The sequence below is a fragment of the Rhamphochromis longiceps genome, linkage group LG10 (assembly GCF_057381845.1).
Source record: "Rhamphochromis longiceps isolate RC_006_pf linkage group LG10, R_longiceps_female_GT1.1, whole genome shotgun sequence".
Taxonomy (NCBI): domain Eukaryota; kingdom Metazoa; phylum Chordata; class Actinopteri; order Cichliformes; family Cichlidae; genus Rhamphochromis; species Rhamphochromis longiceps.
The window spans coordinates 10034704-10046131 of NC_140566.1; positions in this window are offsets into that span (position 1 = coordinate 10034704).

Genomic DNA, 11428 nt, shown 5'->3' on the forward strand with positions numbered 1-11428 from the left:
AAATCATCTGAAACAGTTTTGAGCCAATCCCAGTTAAAGTCACCAGCTAGAACAAGCTCACCATAATTTAGTCTGGACAGCAAAAGGTTTAAAGAACGCAGAGCTTCTGTGGAGGCAGAAGGGGGTCGATAGCAACAAGCAACTGTTATGCAAAGACCCTTTGCAACACTCACATTCAGAGCCAAAAATTCCAATTGTTTGCAAATTGATTCTGATAGAACAATTGTAGCATCAAATTTTGACTTAACATAAGCAGCAACACCACCACCTTTCTTAAGCCTATCGGTGCGATAGATATTGTAGCCAGCCATGCTAACATGTTCATCAGATATATATTTAGACAACCAAGTTTCAGAAATGAGGACAATATCTGCATCTGTTGATTGAACCCAGATCTTGATCATATCCATCTTGGGTAACAAACTGCGCACATTAAGATGAACTATCTTCAGCCCAGGTGAGGATTTAAATTCAGATGGTGTCTGACTACATTGCAGCTCAGGGCTTGGGTTAGGTTGTACATTACCAGATAAGAGCAGTAGTAAGACGATCAGAAGTCTCTGCTTTGTACTTATTGATTTTGACTTGTGAAATGTTGAAACAAAGCAGGATTTTTCATAACTAATTTTGTAATTGTACAAAGCAAGAAGGTTTTGAAGGTGAGGTAAATCTTTCTGTAGTTCAAATGATAAATTAATGTCCTGTTCCAAATACATTGGAAATTGTACAGAATGTATAGCAGCAGTGACGCATGTAGATCTGGGAACCATGTCTCGCAGAATGGGGACACTGTTAAATGTTCTCATCTTAGAAAAATTGAGTGTCCAAAAGTCCCCCACGGCCAATAAGCAAAGTAAAGTTATTAAAAAAGCCATTATCCAAAACACAATGATTGTTGATGCTGAATTAAATAGGCTGCACAAACCTAGGATGGCAAGTAAGGCTCCAGCCAGAAGTTCGGGTCCTGGGGTCCGTTCTTCGTACCTCGCTAAGTAAGTTAGCTGGATTTGATTGTTGACGATTTCGCGTGATCGTGGATCGTTCGGTTCACCGAAGCTCATTCGGGACTTGCTGTCATAGCAACAGATCCGTAAGCGTAAACCTGCTCGGGAGCAGGCTTACTTTATGTAAACAGGATTAGATCGCGGCCACTCAGGTATGTCCGCTTCATTTATACGAAAGCAACAGTGATATTTTACCACTGTTTGTCCATAAATAAATAACATCAATGTAACTAAAGATAATGCAGTACTTCATCCTTTTATTGATTCCATACAGATACATACAGGTCATTTCCTTAAAAAAGGGAAATGTACTATTAATCATTCTATTTCATGTATTTGATTATTACAGATGTAATTCATATTTTAGAGTAGTAATTGTAAATTACTTCGTGTAATCAAGATGAGAGACCACGGCTATAAAAGCGAAGGTGGATTTGGGAAGTCTGTCGCAGCCATGTCCTGTCCGTATACGCGAGCCACCCATTGCGGAAGGTGCAAGATTGATAAGGAGAGTTCTCAGAATTCCGCGTATATTGCGGGATAGACAGGATCCTTTAGCTCAGCGCGACAGTGTGCTCATAGAGAGATATCGATTTTCCCGTGAGGGTATTATTTACTTAACCAACTTGTTGACGAGGGGGTGCAGGACCACCACCTGTCTTTTTTTGCTCTGCCCTTTTCTTGGTTGCTGTTATAAACAAACAAACAGATTATTTCAGGCTCTCTTTTCAAGAGACTAAAAGCAATATAAGTGATAAATATTACCATTCTGTAGAATATTCTTATTTCACTTTTACTTGTTCCCATGTTCTAGTGGGTCCTGTTGTGGCTCTAATGTGAAAGAGGATATAATGTAATATGATATAATATGATATGATATAATATAATAAATTTACCCTACCGCCTACTGGTGATGGCCAGAGGGGCCGATGGCGCGATATGGCAGCCTCGCTTCTGTCAGTCTGCCCCAGGGCAGCTGTGGCTACAACTGTAGCTTGCCTCCACCAGTGTGTGAATGTGAGAGTGAATGAATAGTGGTATTGTAAAGCGCTTTGGGTGCCTTGAAAAGCGCTATATAAATCCAATCCATTATTATTATTATTATTATTCTTATTAAATTACTTACGAGTTTAATTTGTCAGCAACTTTCTGCCAGCCCTCTCTCCTTGCTTTTGCAGTCTTTGCAGTGTTCCCTTGCGTTTTAATTAAACTCTGAAACTCCTGAAATCCCTCAATCAAGAGTTCTTGCTCTGCTGCCGAATAATACCGAGTGCGCTCCTCCGACATTTTCGCCGACCAATCAAAGGGTTGCCGATCAATGTTTCTACTATCGATGCGTAGCCCCTGTTAAGCCACCAAGTGAGCTCACATTACTTCATCCAGCTATACTAATCGTCAACAACAGGTGTGTTCGGAGAACCGGAATAACGAGCTCAAAGTTAGCGCGATGATTTGATCTTGGATGTAGTAAGCGAGGTACGAAGAACGGACCCCTGGTGGCTTGCTAGCAGAGGGCTTCTGCTAGCACATTCACCAATGTGGTGTAGAAGGCTTCAATCAACAGCACAGCGCCCGATATATTGCAGATGAGCTTTTCGAGCAGCACAGGCCTTGGTGTGGTGCTGATGTCTTCCACTAGCAATACAGATGCAGTTGGTTTAGCCGGCAGCAAAGGCCCTGGTGTGCTGCAGACGGCCCCAGCCAGCAGATGCAAGTGGACTTGGATCAGAGGCTAATTTTTCCCACAGAGATCGTAACAACTACTCTGCGATCAGACTTCGTCCTTTGGTCTAACTCCCAAAAACTTGCGTACATCATTGAGCTGACGGTATCATGGGAGGAAGCATTTGAGCGTCAGAAGCTGTGATATGCCGACTTGGCAGCTGAGGCAGAGGACAGAGGCTGGAAGATCAAGGTGCGCCCAGTGGAAGTGGGATGCAGGGGCTTTGTTGCCAGTACAACAGCAAAACTGCTTAAAGAAACTGGGATCAGAGGACAGGCGCAACAGCAGGCTTGTGATGTAGCATAACTTAAGCAGCAAGGAAGGTGATGAGTAAATAGCATTAGCAGACGATTGAAGTTCTTTTTAAGCATATTTTATTGCTGGCATCTCCATTTTACCATAAAACAATCCATCAGGCATGCAAAAATACCACTGGCTTTATACAAGACTTTGCCCACACCTGACCTCATTAGTCCCTACCATTGAAACAAAATAGGTCAAACTAAATAATACAATTCTAAAAAAAGAACAGGAATAAAGTCATGCATGAAACTGACAAACTCATTTACTCAACTAAATGGTTTGTAAAGTAAAACACTGCATACAATATAACTCAAAAGGCTACTTTAAAGAAAACAAACAATACTATACAAAATGAAAAACCCTCCATTTGGTTACACCCAGTGATGCAATCATTGGCCTCATGACCCTATATAAACAGGAAGTAGTGGGCGGCCCTTCCCATACACCTGTCTCACATATGGGACCTGAATACACAACATGGACACCATGGTAAGTATAACCAAAGCAACATAAAGAAACATAATTTACCAGACATGTGCCTGTAAACAGAAGAAAATTCAGATGATCTGATGGTTAGTAGTGTTTGCTTTAAAACACATGCATGGATGTAAAGAATGTAACTACTGCTACCACAAACAAAACCCGGGATATTGTGTGTTAAGAGAAGTTACACCAGCAATGTCTAAATTAAAGCATTATGGCTGACTGTAAAATAACAGAACACAAAATAACAATATATGCAAGTGACAAATGGCAAATTAATTCCGTTCTAGCCACTTTGTCACAAGGCTATAAGAGAATTAGCTAACACTACTGAGAGGACCAGTCACTGGCTGTGGTTAAAAAGGTCTGACATCACTTGGGCAGCTAATGCAGTCAGCTAACCGCGAGAGAAAAGAAATATTCTGCTCTTCTCCCCTCTGCTCTTTTTCCCTTTTCTGGGAGGCAGTGGGGAGGTAGAGCATACAGCCCGATCAGGCGGGCTGTGCGCTCTCCTATGTTGTCTCTTTTGTCTTACTTCTCTCTATCACCTTTTCTATCTCTTTGAAGAAGTGAGGATCCATAAATGTTAAAGAGGTAAGTATTATTTCTCAGATGCAGTGAATAGATAGGAGAAAATAAACTGTAGAAAACTAAACAGAAGAAAGAATAAGAGAAATAACAATTTAACATTTTTCAGTGAGCTTTTGCAGACTGAAGGAAGATGCAGCAGAAAACCAAAAGTGAAGCTTCCATTCTATGGTTATTGCTGAATAACGTTTCTAAACATGAAAGTTTGGCATGGCAATGTTTTTTAAATTCAAAAATCAAAATTTAAACGCAAATTGATTATTGGTTGATCCTGTCAGAGAAGACAGTGTTTTAGATGTTATACAAAAGGGCAAGTCAGACAGAAAGCACCATGAAAGCAACAACAGTGTATGTGTATGTGCTTGTGCATTCCGCGATAATGAAAAACGTGAAAAATATGTTAGGCTCTTTGTGGTTTTAGATCAGTGAAATGCTACTGTACTGCAGGAGAAGGAACCAAAGCTTTGGTGCTGCCCTAGCATCTACTTTACATGTATGGACAATCTGTACATGCCACATACTGTATGCATTGGCTTTGCAAATGAACAAACAGTTATAGCAGCAACCATTGAACACACGGTTACTTCTCACAGTACTCAAAGGCTGGCAAAGATAAAAGTCAAAAAACTCTATTTACTAATTATGCCTATGCTATTATGAATGTGTTGCATGAAGCAAACATAAAACATGCTTCATAGCATTTAGCAACAATGCTACAACAAGAACATCTCTAATATGTGGTTTGGTAAAGAGGACAGCACCCAAGCACACTGGAGGCAGGATAAAATCCAAAATACAAAGGTCTTTTCTGAGACTGCCAGCAGTACACAAGAAAACAGTGAGTATGGAAAGACAATCCAAGATGGAACAGTCAAAGGGAAGAAGCCAAAAAACAAGCAAAGGAAATGTACTGGAGGGGGGGATGGATGAGGGAGCGATTTACAAGACTTGCAAAACTTGGAACTTGAATTATTTAGACATTGTGTTTGAAAGAAATGCTGGAAAGCTTTTTACTCCAAGTTCAAAGAGAAGAGGCAAAGAACAAAGGGTGACAGAGCACAGACAATTCACTGGATGATTAGCACATTTATTCACCATTGGCAGGAAAATGAACCAGTAATGAACCTGAAGAAAAGTAACATTAAATAGAATAATGGTAAATGAATAGAAATAGAATTATAAAAGAAAACAAGTTTGACGGGAAATACAGTTTAATTCATTTTGTCATACATTAACTTTCATGTAGTTGAATTTGTAGGTAGCATTTTTGTTTGGTCTTGTCAAACTCTGACACTCTTTAAAGAGAAATTCACACTCTGTAAAACAAAGACATGTGCAAGTACAATGTAAATAGGGGGAAGTTAGCATTTTGAAATGGCATTTATAGAAATGAATCAATTATTACTGAATACAGTTTTATCTCCTCTTCATCGATTTATCCTGTCCAAATTAAAGTATACAGCTTCAGCACCACTTACTGGACAAGCGTCATTACAGCAGCAAGACATAACCAAGCAAAAAACACAGGAAATACAGATAAACTAAAGAAAAATGGAAAAGAAACAAATGTAGGTCAAATTATATATCATTTGTGCCATGTAAAAGCAAACTTGGAATGAATTCTTTTTTATATCACCTGATATTTTTTTTTTCATAGGATCAAGTGTGAGGTGAATCCACTGGATTTAGACAGATTTTTGAAGTGTGTGTTGCAACATCTAGTAAAAAGTGCATGGCTATATATAACCAGCTGTCTCTCACAGGAGATGGTTAGACTGTGTCTGCAGTTCTTGTTATCAGAAATTATGCAATTTATAATTTGACAGCCTTATCGGAGGTTTATTTCTGCCATATAGTGAACTCAGCTTAAGATAGCAGATTGCTTTACCAATAGCCTCAGTGCACAGCAGTTTTTGATGACATCGGCTTGTATTTCATGAGGAACTGATCCTTTTGTATGAATATAAAGGATTGTATTAGTGACTCGGGGCTGTTCGGGTGGGTCATGAAACATGTGTTGATGTACCAGTCCAGACAAATGTTCATTTAAGAATATTTCCAGCAGTCTGTGAGGCTAGACAAGGCTCAGTGCTCAGTACAGCTTGACATTTGGATAAACCTCAGGAAAAAGGAAAGTAATCTGAGCTACTTCAGTTGGTCACAATGTAAAACACTTTTTAATTACTCCAATTCAAAGACGCAGGATCTAGCCAGCTGATTTCACTGCAAATGGGAGTGCCATTAACAACTAGATTGGGACCGTCTGCCTGCATAACACTGTCTTTTTAAAAGACAACGGTGCATCATCTACACTCAATAAATTAAAGTGTGTATGACCGTTCATTGCTGATGCAAACCACAACTGCAGTGCAAATAGCTTTCATTTCTGCAGCCAAGGCAGAGTTCATGTGACTTGCACCATGTGTAACTTGCCCTTTATTCAGTGTAATTTGAAATAGATGAAGTACAGTGATAGTACTAAAAGGCTTATACGCATGACCTACGAAATCGAGTAATATATGCCTTTTAAATGATATTTACGAGATAAAAGCCTTATTTGGTGCCTTTTTCTTTGTTCTTTTGAAACAGAGGTTGGAAACAGCTATTCATTGCTATTTGAAACAGACATCCACATGTTTTCTTATGCCTATAGGCTGTACCATGTTGCTAGAGGAACAGGAAATACAAGCTAGTCTGATAAGTGTCTTCATTTAGTAGTCAGTTGGAGGATGAGCTTCTACTGCAGCACTAATACAGGCTACATAAATATGACACGTTAAAGATCACACATTTGGAGTATAAAAAAAAAACACACACACACGCATCATTTGCCTTTATTATATATTTCTCGTGCACTTGAGCAGATTATGTTATCATAACACAAATTCAGAGAACACCATTCTCTTCCCTTCTGTATGTCACATGTGAAACTGAAAAGACATGTGGCCCCACATGCGGACACAGAGAGGGCAGCTTCTCTGACGCTAAACAAAATAGTTTATGAAACCGAGAGAAACTGATCACATATATACTTTTGTGTAATGATAGCTGAACCGAGTAAAAACAGAAAAATTGTCTGTCTGTTACTGGAACATTGTTATGAAGCCTTCATGATGCAAATAAGATAGAAACAGAACCTATTTGATACAAGTAAGATTTCTGATTATTAAACAACTTTTAAGTAAACCATTAGCTTGCATATGAATTACTAGAGCAGCACAGATGATGCAGTACCTAAACATTTTACTTTCATTATTATTAATTTAACACTTTAACAGCTCAAAACCTTTACAGGCAATGTGTTTTATGCCCGTTACCTTGGAGTTCTCAACTTCTATTGGTTTAGCAGAGCACCCCGTGGAGTTGGCACATCAGCTTATGGGGTGATCTTAACTTGTAGACAAGTGACACCTCACTTGGGGTATTTGACAAACTGACACTCACTGATACAGAGTGTCCAACTCAGCTTGTCAAATACACTAAGTGGGGGGCCTGATCTCATGCAGCACCAAAGACTCTGGCTCTGTAGATTCAATGAACAAAGCATCAGGACCACTTTAAAAAACATGATCAAAAACCTAACAAAGCACACCAAGTATGTATTAATCTGATTGCATAAAGAGGTTTCCTTGGTATTGTTTCACAAACTTCATGCAAATGCGTGTGTTACCTGTTGCAGACGAGAGTCCAAGAGCAGCACTCTTCTTTCCTCTCCTTCACAATGAAGGCACTGTGCACAAGACAGCTCGTTTGACCAAAGCACTTTCAGCGCGTCAAAGAGGAAGTCAAAACAAGGAAGATAACTGCAAAGCTAGCTCTCAGGAAATGTGGGGAAATAAAGTGTCAACATGTCATGTTGTGAAATGCTGTTGACGGCTTAAATGGCTCACAACTTATGGTTTCCTGAGCCATATTCAACAGTTTTGTTCAGCTTTTGTTGCACTTATGGTTTCTTGATGCCTGCATCAGTAAGGCTCCTACATGAGCATGCACAGAGGCTCAGAGCATTACAAATCTAGGAAGTAGCGACCTCTCATGTGAGACCTAATTAATAACACTTTCACACCAGTTTGTGCAAAGTTTAGATACTGTTTCATGGTTTTATTTCAGAAAAGAGTTGCACAATTAGACCAAGAGGACATCATCATTTATTTTACTTTGTTTTAAATCACACTTCACTGTCATCACTTTAATCAAAAACATCATCTCTCACATGAGTTCTCTACACTGGCCCTCATCTTCCCCTTCCAGGAAAAGTGTTAAAGCCACATGGTTGATTGAGGGCTTATTCATTTGTCTGTTTCCACCAGTACTAATGCTGCCAGACAGCTAAAACAATACTTTCTATTGTCATACTGTTTCACATTACCGCCAAATTTTCACGACTAGAATGTGCCACGTACTTGTGCTGTGTAACGTCCTCATGTTACTCTGGACCAATGACCATGAATCAGTTGCTAGACTTCCCTAAATAGATACAACTATACTGTATGGTGAACTTCCGTAAGGCACTGAGTGAACACTGAACATACTGAATACTGGCTGGTCACATCAACATCAAGGTCACAGGCAAAGAGTAAAGAAACAGTTTGGATAATTCAAATTTGAATGGTTTGGATGAGGCACAGCTCAAGAGGGAAAAGGCCTAAACTTGAATCTTTTAACCTTTAAATTAAACTAATCCCCTATAATCAAAGATAAATGACTAGGTCGGGTATAGCACATCCTGTTTGGCACTTGGACACTGGCTGTAGATCTTTTGGGTCTTATAAGCACTTGAGCACATTGATGCCTAATCACACTGGGATCTGAGCAGGCCAGAGAAACCTTTTTGGCTCTTTGTCATGTTTATGGCTTCTCTCACTAATATTATAGGCTTTTTCCCTTTTCAATGCAGTTAGGTTCACAAGTTTTCAGACAATTTTGCCTCTATACATCACAAATTAAGTAGATGAATGATCAGGTTCATTCAAAGTGTTGTCTCACATTTGGTAGCTCTTCACTGTAACTCTCAATACGAGTCCCTAAATATATGTTGATGTAAGTGAAGTAGGTCATTATTATGGTAAAAATAAAAATAAACCTAAAAAAATTTGGGTCATTCGTAAAATTAATGAATGCGCTGTTCACTAAAGTAGATGTTTGCTGAACTTTTTTCTCAGGTAGAAAAACCCATCTCACAACACATAGACAAGTATTGTCAAAGGTCTACAATCAGGAGACACCTTCATCAGTGGACATACAGAGGGTTTACAACAACTACTGGTTACACAAAGCTGAGCATGAGAAAGACCCACAAACAAGCAGCATCCAAAGGTGGCTGCATTAAAAGCCTGGCAGACCAACCCAAGGGAGCACATGCAGCATCCACAACTTTTTGTATTGATCTGCTAAAAACAATCGTTATATTTAAAATGATTCATTTGTCAAATTACTTTTGAGTATCTCAAAATGCACAGTAAGGATCAGTTAATTCCATTTGAATGTCACGGCTCACGTGGTTGCACTCACCTGTTACTTAATTTGATAAATCACCTTTCTTTCCCATTCTGATGCTCAGTTTGACTTTCACCAGCCGAGCATCAATGCAATGTGTTGGCACCATGTGATTGACTGATCAGACACTTGTATTGACAAGCAGTCAAACATGCGTGCCTAGAAAAGTGGCCAGTAAGTTTATATCATTCATACAGTAGACATGCAGCACATTGTATGCAGATGCAGACATGACATGATTATGTAAGTGAACTGAAGTTTCCCGTTAGGCCTGTATTTCAAAGTATGAACCATCGCTTACAGTTAAATGACTAAAGCTCTCAGAGTACAAAACTATAACACGGCTTCTTTTGTAATGCTGTTTCAAAACCTCCTCCATCAAATAAAAGCAGCAGAGTAATGCTCAGAAAAATCTATAATGATGCTATAGTTGCAAAGAACAACACCACAAATTAAGCTCTACAATGTGGTTGTAGAGCACATTTTTATCCAGTGTTAAAAAGAAATGGAGAAATTTCTGTAACCTGAAATCAGCAAATAAAATGGTTTTATAAGTAGCCCCGGCCCTTTTAAATGCTTTCTATTTTCCCTCTCAAGCTGTGCACAGGTGGCAGTTCATCTGCATTTTTTTTCATGAGTCACCAGCGCCACGAAATGATTACAAATTTCTGTCATTATTCAACAAGCAAACTAATGGGATTTGGAGCACGTTGTAGCTTAGAGGGTGTTGTGCTGTAGTTAAGTTTCCTTCTGACAGAAGGAAAGAAGAAGAATGATGTCGAGAAAAGAAGAAGAGCTAACAGCTTCTCATGAGTCATTTTCTCCAAAACACTAAAGTACATTCTAGGAGCTTTGTTCATACAGGAAGAGTCATTGCATCTTATCTCTAAGTGGCAGTTCAGTGTGTGAACCATTTCAACACCCACTGTAGGCCACTAATACCACATATAGGGGAAGTTGGAGATTAAAAAAAACAGCACCTCCCTTTGGTGTTTAGAGTTGTTCAATTTCCTATTGCAAAAATAACAGAAAATTAGGTTACCTTCATTTATTTTGTGAACTATTTAGTGATCTACCAAAAATCAGCATTGGTGTAGAGAACTATACCAATACTACTACAACTGGTAGAATTTGGATTTCTTGTATATATTAAAATGTATTGAGTTGTCACATGGTTATCAAATGATTATCAAATTTGAAACAAAATGTTAAATGCTGCGCTCGGGCAGCAGGATCTCACATCTCCGGAAATGTGCTCTTTTGAAATGTTTTATTTTTAATCGAACATTTAAAAAGGAGACATTTAATCGAGGAGACAGGTGCCTCCTGCACTCTGCACACACATTCAAAGGTTGAAACTGCAAATTGGTGTTTATTTGCTTGCCTGAATGCTCCATGTTGAAATTGTGACACGTGGCATTTGAGTCTTTTTTATTTTAAGCAGTAAAAATCAACTCTTGGAAACATTTCAGTGAGTGAAAAATTAAATAATAACCTCCAGAATCTTCTGGTTTAAAACACAGTTCTTTAATTATTTAAACATATTGTGCAGATATGTAAACAGACTCATGTGATCTTTATAATAATCCAGTAATCAAATGTTTCACTAAAATTTGTGTGAACAAAATTAATCCTTTTCGAACTGCTGCCATGTCACCCTTGGTGCAGAACGGTGATGTGGCTGAAACTCACAGTTTGTAAGCCACCTTGTGGACACACTTGAGATTTACTTTTTGTTTTGTTCCTTTGTACTTTTTTTATACAGTGGGGCAAAAAAGTATTTAGTCAGCCACCGATTGTGCAAGTTCCCCCACCTAAAATGATGACAGAG